Below are 18488 nucleotides of genomic sequence, written 5' to 3' on the forward strand. Positions count from 1 at the left end.
AAAGAAAATCTCAAGTCCAACAAATCCCTAACACAAAATATCCAGGAAATATGGAATACCATAAAAAGGCCAAACCTAAGAATAATAGGTATAGAAGAAGGAGATGAAACCCCTTGGCATGTCTTTCTTTAGTTTGGGAAAGTTTTCTTTTATGATTTTGTTGAATATTTTTTCTGTACCTTTGAGTAAAATTAAAAGAAGCTTATAGAAACTAAAGCGACTGGTCCAGAAAAAACAGTCCCCTCGCTACATACTAATCAAAACACCAAACATACAGAATAAAGACAGAATATTAAAAGCAGCAAAGGGAAAAGGACAAGTACCATATAAAGGCAAATCTATCGAACTACATCTGACTTATCCATGGAAACTCAGAAAGCCAAAAGGTCCTAGATAGATATTCTACCAACACTAGGAGACCACTGATGCCGGCCCAGACTACTATACCCAGCAAAGCTTTCAATCACTACAGATGGAGAAAGCAAGATATTCCATGAAAAAAACAGATTTACACAATACACGTCCACTAATATAGCCTTACAGAAAGTTCTGAAAAGAAAACTCCAACCCAAGGAAGTAAACTACACCCACAAAAATATATGCAATATATAATCTCACTTTACCAACAGCCAAAAGAAAAATGGGGTGAAAATCCACACATAATACCACAAACAACAAATCCAAAACAAACAAGAATGAAAATTCAATAGTCATCAATATCCTCAATATTAATAGTCTTAACTCACCTATAAAAAGACACACAGGCTAACAGAATGGATAGTAAGACAAAATCCATCCTTCTACTGCATAAAAGAATCACATTGCAACTTTAAAGGCAGATATTACCTCAGAGAAAATAGTTGGGAAAAGATTTTCCAATCAAATGGACCTAAGAAATAACCTAGTGTAGCTATCCTAATATCTAACAAATTAGACTTTAAACTAAAATCAATCAAAAGAGATGCAAGTTATTTCATGTTCATTAAAGGAGAAATCCATCAACATGAAACCTCAATTCTGAACATCTATCCCCCAAATACAAAGGCAACCACATCCATAAAAGAAACATTACTAAAACTCAAATCACACATAAAACCTCACACACATATAGTGGAGTACTTCAATTCACCACTCTCACCACTAAAGAGGACCATCAGACAGAGACTTAACAAAGAAACAACGGAGCTAACAGAAGATATGAACCATTTGGGATCAACAGACATCTATAGAACACTCCATCCAAACACAAAAGAACCTTCTTCTTAGTGCCACATGGAACCTTCTCTAAAATCAACCACATACTTGGCAGCATAGAAAACATCAACAGATACACAAAAAATTGGAATAGCCCCCTATATCTTATCAGAGCACCATGCTTTAAAGTTAAAATTCAATAAGAACACAAATTGCAGAAATCTTACAAACTCATGGTAATTGAATAATGTGCAATTGCACCATTCCTGCATCAAAGAAGAAATAAAGAAAGAAATTAAAGACTTAGAATTCAATGAAAATGAAGACACAGCATACCGTAGCATATGGGACACTTGGAAAGCAGTGCTAAGAGGAAAGTTCATAGCACTAAGTGCCCACATGAAGAAAATGGAGAATAGTCACACTATAGAATTGACAGCACAATTGAAAGCTCTAGAACAAACTGACCCCAGAGGATTACATGACAGAAAATAATCAACTTGAAGGCTAAAATAATAAAGTAGAAACTAGGAAAACAATACAAAGAATCCATGTGACAAAGAGTTGATTCTTCCAGAAAAACAACAAGATAGACAAACCTTTATCCAAATTTACCAAAAGGCAAAGGAGCATAGAAATTAACAAAATCAGAAATGAAAAGGAGGACATCACAACAGACACTGAGGAAATCCACAGGATCATCATGTCATACTTGGAAAACCTCTACTCCTCAAAATTAAAAAATCTAAAGGAAATGGACAATTTTCTGGACAGGTATCACTTACAAAAATTAAATCAAGAAGAGATAAGCAATATAAAGACACCTATAACCCCTAATGAAATAGAAGCAGTCATCAAAAGTCTCCCAAGCAAAAAAAATTCCATGGTCAGATGATTTCAGTGCAGAATTCTACCAGAAATTCAAAGAACAGCTAATACCCATTCTACTCAAAGTATTCCACAAAATAGAAGCCAAACTCTGTTTACGAGGCTACAATTACTTTGGTACACAAAGACACAACTAAGAAAGAGAAATTCAGACCAATATCCCTCATGAATATTGATGCAAAAATCCTCAATAAAATACTGGCAAATCAAACCCAAGAACACATCAGAAAAATCATCCACCATGATCAAGTAGGCTTCATCCCAAGGATGCAGGAATGGTACAACATACAAAAATCTATCAGTGTAGTCTAAAATATAAACAAACTGAAAAAGAAAAATCACATGGTAATCTCACTAGACGCTGAAAAAGCATCTGACAAAATCCAACACCCCTTCATGATAAAGGTCTTGGAGAGATAAGGGATTACAGGAACATAACTAAACATAATAAAAGTAGTATACAGCAAACCAGCAGCCAACATCAAACTAAATTTAGAGAAACTCAACACGATTCCACTAAAATCAGGAACATGTCAAGGCTTTCCACACTCTGCATACCTCATCAATATTGTACTTAGGTTCTACCCAGAGCAATAAGACAACAAAAGGATATCAAGGGGATAAAATTGGAAAAGAAGAAGTCAAACTTTCACTATTTGCACATGATATGATAGTTTCCACACGTGACCCAAAAATTCTACCAGGGAACTCCTACAGCTGATAAACACCTTCAGCAAGGTGGCAGAATACAAGATTAACTCAAAAAAGTCAGTAGCTTTACTATATACAGATTATAAAAGGGATGAGAAAGGAATCAGAGAAACATCACCCTTTACAATTGCCACAAACAACATACCTTGGGATAATGCTAACCAAATACGTGAAAGACCTGTATAACAAGAACTTTGAATCTTTAAAGAAAGAAATTAAAGATACCAGAAAATGGAAAGATCTCCCATGTTCTTGGATAGGTAGGATCAACGAAGTAAAAAATGGCAATCTAGTCAAAAGCAACCTACAGAAAGTCCTCATCAAAATCCCAGTGCAATTCTTCACAGACCTTGAAAGAACAATTCTCAACTTTATATGAAAAAGCAGAAGACCCAGGATCACTAAAACAACATTGTACAATAAAGTAACGTTCAGAGGCATCACCATCCCTGATTTGAAGCTCTATTATAGAGATATAGTCCTGAAAACAGCTTGATATTGGCACAAAAATACACAGTTAGACCAATGGAATCGAATTGAAAACCCTGATATTAACCGACACACCTATGAACACTTGATTTTTGACAAAGAATCTAAAATTGTACAATGGAAAAAGGAAAGCATCTTCAACAAATGGTGCTGGCATAACTAGATGCTGGAATGTAGGAGACTGCAGATAGATCCATGTCTATCGCCATGCACAAAACTTGAGTCCAAATGGATCAAAGACCTCAACATAAATCCAGCCAAACTGAACCTCTTAGAAGAGAAAGTGGGAGGTATCCTTTAATGAATTGGTACAGGAGACCGATTCCTGAATGTAACACGAGTAGCACATACACTGAGATTTACAATTAATAAATGGGACCTCCTGAAACTGACAAACTTCTGTAAGGCAAAGGACACAGTCAACAAGACAAAATGTCATCCCACAGATTGGGAAAAGATATTCACCAACCCCACATCTGACAGAGGGCTGATTTCCAAAATATACAAAGAACTCAAGAAACTAGTCACCAACACACCAAATAATCCTATTAAAAACTGGGGTACAGACCTACAGAGGGATCTAAAATGGCTGAGAGATACTTAAGAAAGTGCTCAACATCCTTAGCCATCAGGGAAATGCAAATCAAAACAATTCTGAGATACCACCTTGCTCCTGTCAGAAAGACTAAAATCAAAAAGACCAATGACAATTTATGCTGGAGAGGATATGGAAGAACGGGAACACTCCTCCACTGCTGGTGGGAGTGCCAACTCGTACGGGCACTTTGGAAATCAATATGGCGGTTCCTCAGAAAAATGGGAATCAGTTTACCACAAGATCCAGCAATTCTACTCTTAGGCATATACCCAGAAGATGCACATTCATACAACGAGAACATATGTTCAACTATGTTCATAGCAGAGTTGTTTGTAAAAACCAGAACCTGGAAGCAACCTAGATGCCCCTCAACTGAAGAATTGATAGAGAAAGGTGGTACATTTACATATATAGTATTATTCAGTGGAAAAAAACATTGGAATCTTGAAATTCTCTGGCAAATGGATGGAATTGGAAGAAACCATCCTAAGCAAGGTAACCCAGTAACAAAAAGAGGAACATAGCTATGTACTCACTCATATATGGATTTTAGACAGAGGGAAGGATTACTAGCCTACAAGCCACATAACCAGAGAAGTTAGGCAATAAGGAGGACCCTAAGAGGGACATACATGGTCCCCACCGTGCCCTCCAAGAAGGGGAAATGGACTAGATCTCCTGAGCTAGTTAGGAGCATGGGGAGAGGGGAGAGGGAGCTAGAAGAAAGAGAAGGAGAGAAGAGGAGGGAAAAGGAGGACATGAGGGAGCAGGAAGAGAGGAGAGCAAGAAAAGAAATACCATAATAGACGGAGCCATTATACTTTGAAGAGAAATCTGGCACTAGGGAAATGTCCAGATCTCTACAAGGATGGCCCCAACTAACAATCTAAGCAATAGTGGAGAGGCTACCTTAAATGCCCTTCTCTGATAATGAGATTTATGACTACCTTAGATGCCATCCTAGAGCCTTCATCTAGTAGCTGATGGAAGCAGAGACAGACACCCACAGATAAACACTGTGCTGAACTTCTAGAATCCAGTTGCAGAGATGGAGGAGTGATGAGAAATGCTTCTGTGGGTTACAGAAACCCACAGAAACAGCTGACCTGAACAAGGGGAAGCTCATAGGCCCCAGACTGATAGCTGGGAAGCCAGCATAGGACTGATCCATACCCTCTGAACCTGGATGTCAGTTTGGAGGTCTGGTTAATCTATGGGACCTCTGGTAGTGGATCAGTATTTTTCCCTAGTATATGAATGGACTTTAGGAGCCCACTCCACATAGAGAGATACTCTCTCAGCCTAAACACACAAGGGAGGGTTTAGGCCCGCTTCAAAGGATATGACAGACTTTGAAGATCTCCCACAGAAAGTCTCACCCTCCCTGTAGAGCAGAAAATGGATGGGGTAGAGGGTCGGTAGGGGGCAGGGAAGGAGGGGAGGGAGAGGGAACTGGGATTGACATGTAAAACATGTTTGTTTCTAATTTAAATTAGAAAAAGATAAAAATAACAAATATAAAGAATTCCAAGAAATCATTGATTCTTCAATGTGTTGACTATTTTGTTCCCGTACCAGGTGTTCTAATTCCCATAATTCCTGGTATGTGAAAGACCATTGTTCCTCCCACATAGATTTGTCAGTTAATTGTTTTAAAGGTAGGGCTATTGGTACATTTGAAAGATCAGCAGCAGCCGGGCATTGGTGGCGCATGCCTTTAATCCCAGCACACGAGAGGCAGAGGCAGGCAGATCTCTGTGAGTTCGAGGCCAGGCTGGACTGACAGCCTCCAAAACAGAGAAACCCTGTCTCGTAAAACCAAAAAAAAAAAAAAGAAAAGAAAGATCAGCCACTGTTATGCCCTGCTTATGGAAAACCTGAACAGTCAATGACTGTCTTTCATATTACCTTTTAATATTTTTATCAGAAGCATACATTAGTTTAAAGTTTATTTCCAAGATTGGAGGAGTGATAATCTGTGCTTTCCATTGCTGCAACAAATCATATCCCTATAAATTCATTACTATGTTAGCCACATATAGTTTCATTTTCCTGTCTGCCTTTCTGGCCCTGTGCACTTAATCCATTTTGTACTTTTTTTTTTACTTGAGATAAAGTTCCAATCCCCAGAAGCTGATCATTTAAAAACAAAATATTAATTACCAAACTGATAGTAATTACAATAGACCTTATGTCAATAACAGGTAAGTCATTTATCCCCTCATTTAAATTTTCAAACTGTCCATAATATCAATATTCAGGGTCCTAGTACCCTGCATTGTGATGCTCCCCGTTCTTTTTTTATACCCTGGAATTTTTATTAATATCAAAAATAAGTAAAATAGATTATAAAAAAGTAGACTAGAATCAGTTGCTGATTAATAGCTTCTTACAAGGCAGAAAATCTATAATGACTTTAATTCCATGAGGGAATTTTATTTCCATAAAACAAAACATATTTCCTCAAAGCAGTCTTTATTTAAACTTGGACACAAGCTGAGGATTTAAATTGCTCAGCCAATAATATTTATTTGTAGGAGGAATATATATCCTTCAACACAGTTCTTGATCAGAGATACGATGTTCCCTGGGAAAGATTATTCTTTGTAATATCATTCTTTTTAATATTATTTAATATTCTCTAGCACTGATCCAGCTGCTCAGGCCACAGATGGGCATTCTTCTTCTATAGGCACCAGACCTGTCACTGGCACTAAAGGTGGCTTTAACTAAATTTCTGTCATTCTATTTATAAATAAGACTTTAGATTAAAAGGCTAGGCTAGGCTGAAAACCTGTGAGCTCAGGTAGGTTGAGTAGAAACTAGCTAACCCTTTCTCTGGTGTCTCAGAAAGACACTTGCTTCTTCTTCAAAACACAAGAAAAACCTGCACCACTGCAAACCCCACCCTATTAATTCCTGTCCCTCTCTATCTCTCCCAGATGCCCTGTGATGCTCAACTAGTTGCTAACTCGGCCTCCTGACATAAAGTTAATTATATTTAATTAATGCAAATGCAAACAGTTTCACAACGTGATTGAATATCCCAACAGGGAAGATAATCTTTTTCGAGTATACATTTGACAGCGGATTAGTACCTAGAATATAGAAAGAATTTTAAAGGCTGAACATAAGAAAAACACCTTAAAAATAGGCTTCAGAATGATGTCTCTTTTCAGAGATAATGTTAATGACTTGCATTTTCTTTCTCTCCCTCTCACTCTTTCTTATATGGGTGAAGTAGTAATTTACAACATTTTCCAAAGACACAATAAATAGATAAGTTGTTTTTATTATATACCTATTTTTATTTTACTTATTTCTGTCATTACCTTAACTATTCCCTTCCTTGTGCCGACTTCAGACTCCTTTTTTTGAGGTAGGTGGTCTGATTTCTTGGGTTGAATAGTTGGATCAGAATTTTTAGATGGTACAAAGCAACTGCATGTATGAACTCACAGTGGTTGTGACAGCATACATACAAAATCTATGATACTTAAGGGAAGTGGGTACTGAATCTCAGCAGATACAGAAGAGTGGCAATTGATAACTGTTGGAAGACAGGAGATGGAGAGTCAGTTTTCCGTAAGAATTTAGTCCCTGATAAGTTAAAAATTTTCCACTGGAAGGACATACATCCAATTATACATGAACAACACAATTTGGACTTGATGGGGAAAAAAAGAAAGAACACGAATTTGAGTGGGTAGGGAAGAAAGCAGCACATCTGAGAGGAGTTGGGGGAGGGATGATGAGTATTATCAAAGCACATTGTTTAGGATTATCAATTAATGGGAGATGCCCTTTTGTATATATGTTTCTCTTATTGGTTGATGAATAAAATGTTGTTTGGTGAATGGAGACAGGAAGATAGGCAGAGTGAGTAGACAAGGACAATTCTGGCAAAGGTAGGCAGAAGAGCCTGTCACGGGAAAACAACATGTAGCTGCCAAAGGAGAAACAGGTTCAGGCATTCTCCAGTAAGCCAACACCATGTGGAAACACATAGATTTATAGAAATGGGTTAATAATTAAGACAGAACTAGTCAATAAGAAGCCCTAGATACTGGCCAACAGTTTCCCAATTAATATAGTGACTATGTGTGTTCATTTGGGGCACAAGGGTAGCAGGACCTGGTGGGACAAGAGAAACCAACAGCAACACTTAATGAACTAAAATATATAGAAAAATTATTTCTATAAAAGACTGAAGACCTAGCTCCAACCCCTGAGACCCACAGGTACTCCTGAAACTTGTCCTCTGAACTCCACACATACCTCCTAACTTGCAAAGTAAATGTAATTTAAACATTAAAAAGAGACAAAACTCATTTTCTGTCCTTCCCAATATCAAGGATCATGGCCCACAGCTGGTTGCTGTTCTATGCCTATGAGCAGGTGCTCTGTTTTATGATTTATAGAACTGTTGATAGCAAGACTACTTAAGACAGGTGTCATCCTATGCAGTGCTAAAAGCATAATAGAGAAGTTTTGTGCCTTATTATTTTAAAAATTCAGAATTTTTATTGAAAACACAAGAATCACAAAGGAAATACGAATTAGAGTGAAAATGGAAGAGTATGGATAAATAAGTGAGCAAAAAGGAGGGGGGAGGTTGCTTGTAACATCATGTGAGCATTCCATAAACTTCCCCTTAGACACCTGTTGTTCAACAACACATGAAGGACAGGTCTCCGCTGAAAACAGAAACGTGACCATATGAGATGAAATGGCAGTAATTGACTGGGAGAGTACTGTCCTGTTTGGGGTTTTGTCAACTTAACACAAGCTAGAGTTACTTGGGAAGAGGAACATCAGATGAGAAATGCCTCCATCAGATTGCCTCTAATCAAGTCTGTAGGGAATTTTCTTGATTAACAATAGATGTGGTAGGGTCCAACTCACTTTGGGAGATACCACTCCTGTGTAGGTGGTTCAATTTTGCATAAGAAAGCAAACTGAGCAAGCCATGGAGAGCAGACAAGTAAGCAGTACTCCTCCATGGCCTTTGCATCAGCTCCTGCCTCCAAGTTTCTGCTTTTGTTTCCCTCAGTGAACTGTGACCTGAAATACCTAAGCCAACTAAACACTTTCCTCCTCAAGTTGCTTTTGGCCATTGCATTTTATCACAGCATTAGAAAACTAAATAAGATGGGTACTAAGGACCAATATGCCTGCATCAAAAGCTAGTAACTGAGAATTAGCAGTGAATTGATGCCTATGGTTTGGTTAAATCTTTCTCTGGGTCTTTAGTTGGTGTCTAAACAAAGGTGGAACAGACAACACGCTGGTCAAATCCAAAGCCAGCATCTTAGAGGTTAAAAGCACTGGAAAGCAACCCTAATTCTCTGCTCATTAGTGCACAGACGGGATACAGAAACATATTCTTGTTCCTGTGCCCTCTGCTTTGCAGAAAAGCCAAGGAATTCCCTCTGGATAAGCCCCACTGCTTTTCTCTGAATCCAGTGTCATCTGACTTGTAATTATTCTCAATGGATGTCTTAGTTTGTAAATTTCTTTTGTAATTTCAATCTTTCCTGTGTCTCTATAGATACTTTAAAGAGAAATAAAGGGATAATACATTAGGATGTTCCAGCCAGTTTCTCTATTCAAACAGTTGTTTCATTGGAATCTTTTGTGATAATTTCAAAGGATATTCATTTTTGAAAATTTCCTTAACCCTTCTATTTTATATTTCCTTTTACCGATTTACAACATAGAATCAATGACAGCTTTTTATTAAAAATTTCTCTAAAATTTAAAGTACATTAAAATATACTTTAAAGAATAAGGAGATGTGAACAGATGTAAAATGTGTAAGAGTGATGTCTGAAAAAAATGGTTCTGTGGATAAAAATGCTTGTGACACAAGTTTGATGACTAGAGTTCAAATGCCAGAACCCTACAAATGCCAAACAGACATGATGACCTCCTGTAATCATAGCATTGAGGAAACAGACAGGGAATCCCAGGAGCAAGCTGGCTAGCTAAACAAGCTGGAACCATGTTAAGCAAGCAAACATGCCTACTGAGATAGAGAAATGGCTCAACAGTTAAAATCACTTGCTGATCTTGCAGAGAACACAGGTTGGGTTTGTTGGACCCACAGGGTAGTTCACAACCATCTGAAACTCCAGTCCTAGGGGATCTGATCCCCTTCTCTGACCTAAGTGAATACCAAACGATGAGCACACATATACTTAAGCAAAACATTCACACACACACACACACACACACACACACACAAATAAAAGTTAAAATTACCTTGTCTCAGTATAAGGTATAAAATAGTGAAGGTGAACACTCAAGATCAACTAATGGCCTCCACAAGTACATGCACACACACGCAACAAGTACAGTTACAAACAGGAGAAAAAGCATACACACAGATGCATACTACACACATACACTTGTAAATATACACACAAATGAATATCTTTATATATAATGTGTATAGCTTTACAGGTATATAAGACATATAAATAAATATGAATTAAAATAAATGTGGGCCGAATACAGACTTGTCTGGGTGCATTAGGCTTGGTCTCTAAGGCTAAAGATGCTAAAAGTTTCTAATTGATAACAGGGTAAGTTAAATACTCAACATAGTTCCTTCAATGATCAATAGTGATGTGGAAGCATAAGCCAAATATAACTTGTCCTCACCAAGTTTCATCGCAGCAAGGATAACCCTAAGACAACCAATAAAATAAAATTACCAATAGCTGATAAAGAAGACTACTTTTTCCAGCTTATCTAGTAGAACTTGCAATGCACTATAAGTGACTGGGAGCAGAGTAGCAGAGGTCAAGAAATTGTCAAAGCTAGAAAACACCAGGAAGTTGCAAATGGAAAACATAGAACATACAGAAGAGGCAAATTCATTCCATGCAGAATTATATATGCATTTATCATGCCTTGAGACTAGATGAGAACTTAAGGCAAGGGAGAAAGGCTAAGAGGAAAGACTATTTTAATTTCAAATGCAGCTATTAGTCTTAATTCAAAACAGGGATAGGTGGGAAACTGCAGCTGGAAATGATGGTGTAAGAAAAGAAGGTGATTGTGTGTGTTAAGCACTTCCAGTCCCATGGGATCAAAGCTGGATCTAGACAGGAATCTGTTGCTCAGAAGGAACAGCTTCAGAGATTCAGGGAAGACACTGTGCATTGTACCTGATTACATGAGCTATTAGATGAGCACGGTCTTCATAACTCCGTAGACCTGGGAAGCATTAAGAGATGAGACATCTTTATAAGTAGACATGATTTTGCTTTCGAATATTCGTAAAGAATGTTGTGTATATTCCCCATGCTCACCCATACCTCAACGGGAAACCTACTCATTGACACACAGAGGGCCATTAAATCCATCTAGTTCCTGGCCTCCCTAACTCATATACAACACTTATATCTGAGGTTGGCCTATAATAACTCCCTCTACAATCCATATGGCCAGTAATTAAAGTCTTTTTAAAAACAGTGTTTGTTTCTGTTGTTTTTTTTTCACTGTGTTTAGGTATGAATTTTAGCTACAGCAGCAAGTCTAAGATAAAGAAGTCAGTATATGGGTATCTAAATGGAAGTATTTCTGTGCCAGCTGACTCTTTAATGGTATGAAGTTAATATTGTTACATTAAAAATAAATTGAAGTAATTTACCTGAAATCATTTTTCAAATGCTAAAGAATAAGAAAATAAAATATGTTGGTGTTAATAATTATTCATTTTAATATTGAAAGAAATAGTAAGCTAAATTAGAGAATGGAAGCAAGCAATAGATCAATCTTTTAACTGTTCAGATTATTGAATATTGAACTGGCCCTGTTTATCAACTACATTTTAGATAAATCATAGACCTTTATACTGAACAAGAACATTGGGATGAGGATTTGTATAACATATGTAATTGTATAACATATATTATTGTAGAAGTGGAAATCTGACCAGTTAGCTTATACCCAAAGACAGTAGCTGCATGTGGACCACAGAGAACCAAAAGACACAGAAGAGAATAGAATACAGGAGGCCACTGGTGCTGCATCAAGGTGAAGAACAATGATGATCTACTAGAAGCACCCGCATGTGACTTCTTAAAGAATGGGGCCACTTTAACCATGCAAGCAGGCTGTGTCAGCACCAGGATAATACCAGTGAGACACAGGTGGATGCTTTGAGGCAGAGTGCTGCAGAGGCAATGGAGGACAGAAATTAGAACTATAAGAGTGACAAGTGACCCAGAAGATTAGGAAGGCCTTCCTCTATATTTATCCTCCTTTCTTTCTAGATACTTTTGGATAGGTGAACCTCTGTTTCATTCCTTTTTCTCTTTAATTTCCCCTATGAATTGGTTAAAGACTTAACTACAACTCTGGTCTTTCCATTACTTGTGGAAAGAACTTAAACTGGCATATGTTATACACCAATCCCAAATCCCTGGGAGAGAGATTTTTTGTCTTCCCAGTTAGAGTCAGAAACATACCCCAGATTTCCTGAACCACAGTTTCTGTTGTAGAGTGTGCCTCTTGAGAGTTTGCCAATATAGACATATATGTGAAGAACATCCTTCACAAAGAAACATGGCTTATAAGGGCTTCCAAAATTTATCCATCATACATATGTATAAGTGGATAACATGAATACAAATGAAAGAGTTCTCTTGGAAAACACACATATTAGCTATAGAAGTATAGGCAGATGAGGAAGGTCAGAGCTTCAGGACCAGAGCAGTGTCAAGGGAGCCACGAGCCTTAGACCTGGGAGCAGTGTCAGATGGAAGCCCCAGCCTCAGGCCCAGGAGTGAGCAGAGATCACAAGGTGAAGCCATAGCAGTGGTTTCCAGCAGTAGCTTCCAGGAACTATCACAAAAAATTCCTCAGGGAAAAAGCACCTGTGTCCCAGGCAGCATCCACTGCCATTTCTCAGTTGGAAATACCCATAACTATATGAACCACTGAACCCTCAGCCCCACCTATACCCCCAATGGGAGGAATATCCACCTGGGCTGTAGCCCCACCTGCACCTCAAGGACTGACCACCTGAGCATTGGGCCCACTTCCATTAGGAAGAGTGTTCATGAGAAGCTCTGCTCTACTTGTAGCTGATGGAGCAATCAACAGAGCCACAGCCCCCAACTATACCAGTTGGAGAAAGAGAGACCCCCTGAAGCACAAGCTCCACCTATACTGATTAGAAGAAGAGATGTGTAGACAACAAAGTAGGAACACACTCAACAATATAAAGAGCAATATGGCAGCACTAGAAACTAGTGGAGCTGCAACAGCAAGACCTAAACATCCCAACACAGATGAAGTAGAAGAAAACGACCTAAAAACAACTTTATGAGGATGATTGAGGCCCTCAAAGAGGAAGTGATTAAGGCCCTTAAATAAATGAAGAAAAAGATAAACAAAAAAATTGGAAGATATCCACAAATCCCTTAAAGAAAACTAAGAAAAAGCACTCAAATGATTCAAGACAGGAAATCTGAAATAGAGGCAATAAAGAAAACATAAACCAATGGAATTCTGGAAATGGAAAATTGGGTAAACTATCAGGAACCACAAATGCAAGAATAAACAACAGAATGCAAGAGACAGAAGACAGAATTTCAGGCATTGAAGATATGATAGAGGAAATAGATTCATAGGTCAAAGAAAACCTTCAATCAAAAAAAATCCCTAACACAAAACATACAGGAAATCTGGGACACCATGAAAAGACCTAACCTAAGAATAGCAGGAGTAAAAGAAGGAGAAGTTCAACTCAAAGGCACAGATAGAAAAATTTCCCAACCTAAAGAAGGACATGCCTATGAACATACAAGAAGCTTACAGAACACTAAATAGACTGGACCCAAAAAAAGTCCCATCAACACATAATAATCAAAACACCAAACATACAGAATAAAGAAAGAATATTAAGAGCTTCAAAAGAGAAAGGCCAAGTAACATATAGGTAGACCTATCAGAATTACATCTGACTTCTCAATGGAAACAATGAAAGCCCGAAGGTCCTGGTCAGATATTATACAGACACTAAAGGTCCACGAATGCCCACCCAGACTACTTTACCCAGTAAAGCTTTCAATAACCATAGATGGAGAAAATAAGATATTCTGTGATAAAGCCAAATTTAAACAATAGCCCATCCACAAACCCAGCCCCTACAGAAAGTACTAGAAAGAAAACACTAGCCCAAAAAATTACCTATGTCCACAAGAACACAGGAAATAGATGAGCCTACAGCAGCAAATCCCAAGGAAGGGAATTGAACACCCAATGTCATCACCAACAACAAAAACAAACATAACAGGAATTAGCAATCACTGGTCATTAATATTCATTAATATCAATGGACTCAATTCAGCTATAAAAGGACACAGATTAACCGATTAGATATGAAAGCAGAATCCAGTCTTCTGCTGCATACAAGAAACACACCCCAAACTCACAGACAGACATTACCTCAGAGTAAGGGGTTAGAAAAAATTTTTCCAATAAACTGGACATAAGAAACAAGCTGGTGTAGCTATCTTAATATCTAACAAAATACACTCCAAACTAAAATCAAAAAAGATAAAAAAGGACATTTCATATTCATTACAGGTAAAATCCATCAAGAGGAACATCTATTCCCCAAACATAAGAACTGCTGCATTTGTAAAAGAAACATTACTAAAGCTTAAATCACAAAACAAGTCCCACACACCAATAGTGGGAGACATCAATACCCTACTCTCACCACTGGACAGATATGCCAGCCAGAAGCTTAACAGAGAAATAAGGGAACTAACATGTTCTGACTCAAATGGACTTAACAGACATCTATAAAACATTCCACCAAAATACAAAAGAATTTACTTTCTTTTCAGCACCTCATAGAACCTTCTCAAAAATTGACCACATACATAGTAACAAAGCAAAGCTCAACAGATGCAAAAATTTGGAATAAACCCCTGTACCATATTAGATAACTACAGCTTAACGTTAGAATTCAACAGCAACATCAATTTCAGAAATCCCACAAACACATGGAAATTGGACAATGATCAAGTGAACCACCACTGGGGAAAGGAAGAAATAAAAGACTTCCTAAAATTTAATGAAAATGACTGTACACAATACCCAAACTTATGGGACACAATGAAAGCAGTGATGAGAAGAAAGTTCATAACACTAAATGCCTGTATAAAGAAGCTGGAAAAATCTCACACTAGTGAATTAACAGAACAACTGAAAATGCTAGAACAAAAAGAAGTAAATTCACCCAGAAGGAGTAAAAGGCAAGAAATAGTCAAATTGAGGGCTGAAATCAATAAAATAGAAACAAAGAAAAAATGCAAAGAATCAATGAGACAAAGAGCTGGTTCTTTGAGAAATTCAACAAACAAAAAGACAGAGAGAATATCCAAATTAACAAAATCAGAATATACAGCATATACTCATTCATAAGTAGATACCAGACATAAAGCAAAAGATACCCAGCCTACAATCCACAGTCCTAGAAGATCTATAGCCCTTTTCCAGAAACAATAGAAACAGATGTAGAAACCCACAACTAACCATTGGGCCAAGCTCCTGGATTAAAATCAAAATGAGGGAGGAGCAATGATATTAACAAAGAAGTCAAGACCATGATGGGGAAACCCACAGAATCAGCTTACCCCAACTATTAAGAGATCACTGACTCAGATCTGACAAAGGGGAACCTGCATAAGACCAAACTAGATTCCCTTAACATAGGTGACAATAGTGTGACTGAGACAATATATGAGGGGACTGGCAGTTGGTCCAAGATCAAACACAAACTGACTTAGTGGAGCCCATTCTATATGGAGAGATACCTTGTTTAGCCTAGACAGTGGGGTATGGGGAGGTAGAGAGGTGCCTTGGTTCTGCCTAAATGAGATTAGGGGACATATTTAGTAAATTTCCTAGGAGAGGTCTTACCCTCTTTGAGGAGAAGACGGGAGGTGGGGGGGCAGCAGGAGGAGAGGAGGGAGGGGGAACTGAGATTGGAATGTGAAAAATAAATTAATAAAAAACTAACCCCACATCTGACAGAGGGCTGGTCTCCAAAATTTACAAAGAACTCAAGAAGCTATTCTCCAAAACACCAAAGGACCCTATTAAAAAGTGGGGTACAGAACTAAATAGAGATTTCTCAATAGAAGAGACTAAAATGGCTGAGAGACACTTGAGAAAGTGCTTAACATCCTTAGCCATTAGGGAAATGCAAATCAAAACAACCCTGAGATATCATCTTACTCCTGTCAGAATGTCTAAAATCAAAAACACTAATGACAGTTTATGCTGGAGAGGATGTGGAGAAAGGGGAACAGTCATCCACTGCTGTTGGGAGTGGAAACTCATACAGCCACTTTGGAAATCAGTATGGAGATTCCTCAGGGAAATGGGAATCAGCCTACCACAAGACCCAGCAATTCCACTCTTAGGCATATACCCAAAAGATGCCCATTCATACAATAAGGATGTCTGTTCCACTATGTTCATAGCAGCATTATTTGTAATAGCTAGATCCTGGGAGCAACCTAGATGCCCCAACTGAAGAGTGGATAGAGAAAATGTGGTACATTTACACAGTGGAGTACTACTCATCGGGAAAAAAACAACGGAATCTTGAAATTTGCAGGCAAATGGATGGCACTAGAAGAAACCATCCTGAGTGAGGTAACCCAATCACAAAAAGACAAACATGGTATGTACTCACTCATATATGGATTTTAGACATGGATCAGGGGAGTGTCAGCTACAATCCCAGGGCCAGTGAGTCTGGGAAACAGGGAAGTTCCCAAGAGATATGCATTACACCCTAGAGAAGTAGAAAGAGGCAAGATCTACTGAGCAGATTGGGAACAAGGGGAGAGAAAAGAGGGAACCAGGAAAAAGAGAGGGGGATAAGAGGAAGGTAGAAGAAGACATGGGCGAGCAGGAAGGTTGAGTCGGGGTAAGAATAGAGGAGGCCAGGATGAGAGATACCATAATAGTTGGAGTCATTATAGCTTTGAGAAGAGAGCTGACACTAGTGAGATTTCCAGAGATGTACAAGGATAATACCAACTAGAAAACTAAGTAATAGCAGAGAGACTACATTAATAGCCCCTACCTGATGATAAGGTTGATGACTACCTTATGTGACATCCTAGAACCTTCATCCTATGATTGATGGGAAGCAGAGACAGATACTCACAGCTCAACATTGAACTGACCCCCTGGAATCCAGTGACAGAGATGGAGGAGTGATGAGAAAGGCAGTCAAGACATGCTGGTGAAACCCACAAAGTCAGCTGACTGGATAAGGGGGAGCTCTTGAACCCCAGACTGATGACTAAGGCCAACAAGGGACTGATTCAGACTCTATGAATGTAGTGCCAGTGAGGAGGCCTCAGAAATCTCTGGGGCCTTGGGTAGTAGACTAGTGTTCACTATGGCATACAAATGAACTTTAGGAGCCCATTCCACATGGAGGGATGCTCTCTCAGCCTGGACACATGGGGAAGGGCCTAGGTCCTGCCCTGGATGAAATGACAGACTCTGAATATCCCCCCAAGGAGAGTCTCACCCTCCCTGAGGAATGATGTGGGGATTGGACTGGGGGTGGGGAGGTAGAAGTGGGGATGGTGGAGGGAGAAGCGGGGAGCTGGTATTGACATTTGAAGCATGCATGTTTCTAATTTAAATAAAAAAACATACTTAAAAATTAAAAAGAATTATAGGTAGATGAACAGGGAATTTTAAATTGTATTTAAGTTTTAAATAAATCAATATAAGGATTTTTAAAGCAAGCAAAGATAATACAAAGAGAAACAGCAATAAAAGAAATTGGATTATATTTGCCAGATAACCAGCTGAATATAAATGGCTATGGTCTCCATTGAAACACAAGGACTTTTAGATGACATTATATATAGAAAAAACTCATTGCCTAACCTATTCATAGTATATCTTAAAACAAATTTATACTAAGGAATAGTATACAATAATATATAATATATTTGGGGTGATATATATAAAATGGAAGTACAAATAGAAATATAATATTGTGAAGCTGAAATCATCTATGCAGACTATTATAATGAATTCTGCAGACAGTAGTAAGACAGAGAGGTCACTCTTCATTGTTAAATGTATAGTTCATAGTAACTACTCATTATTTATAAAGACTTATTAACAAATAACTAGTCAAAATATTTAAATAAAAAGAAAATATGACAAAAGAAAACTCTCATAGTCTGTCAAAAAATCATTAATTTTAATTATAAAGCATTTTAGTAAAGACAATTATTTAAAAGATTATTTTTAACTTTTAGCCATAATAATACTCTTATTTTTGGCCATGTCCTTATAGTTTTCAGAAAGTATCTTATTTTTAAGCCACTAAATAAATAAATAATAAATAAATCTCATTTAACTTGGAAAAATGCATTCTTTACCTTTGTTAAGTAAACTAAAAATACCAATAACGTTTTAATTTTTTAAATTCTTCAATTAGAAATTTACAATGATCTTCTAAATAACTCCAGGGCCTAAGGAGAAATAAAAAATATACATGCAAAAAGTTTGTAACCATTAAAAAGTCAAGTTGATT

The sequence above is a fragment of the Mesocricetus auratus genome, unplaced genomic scaffold (assembly GCF_017639785.1).
Source record: "Mesocricetus auratus isolate SY011 unplaced genomic scaffold, BCM_Maur_2.0 Super-Scaffold_100013, whole genome shotgun sequence".
NCBI lineage: Eukaryota > Metazoa > Chordata > Mammalia > Rodentia > Cricetidae > Mesocricetus > Mesocricetus auratus.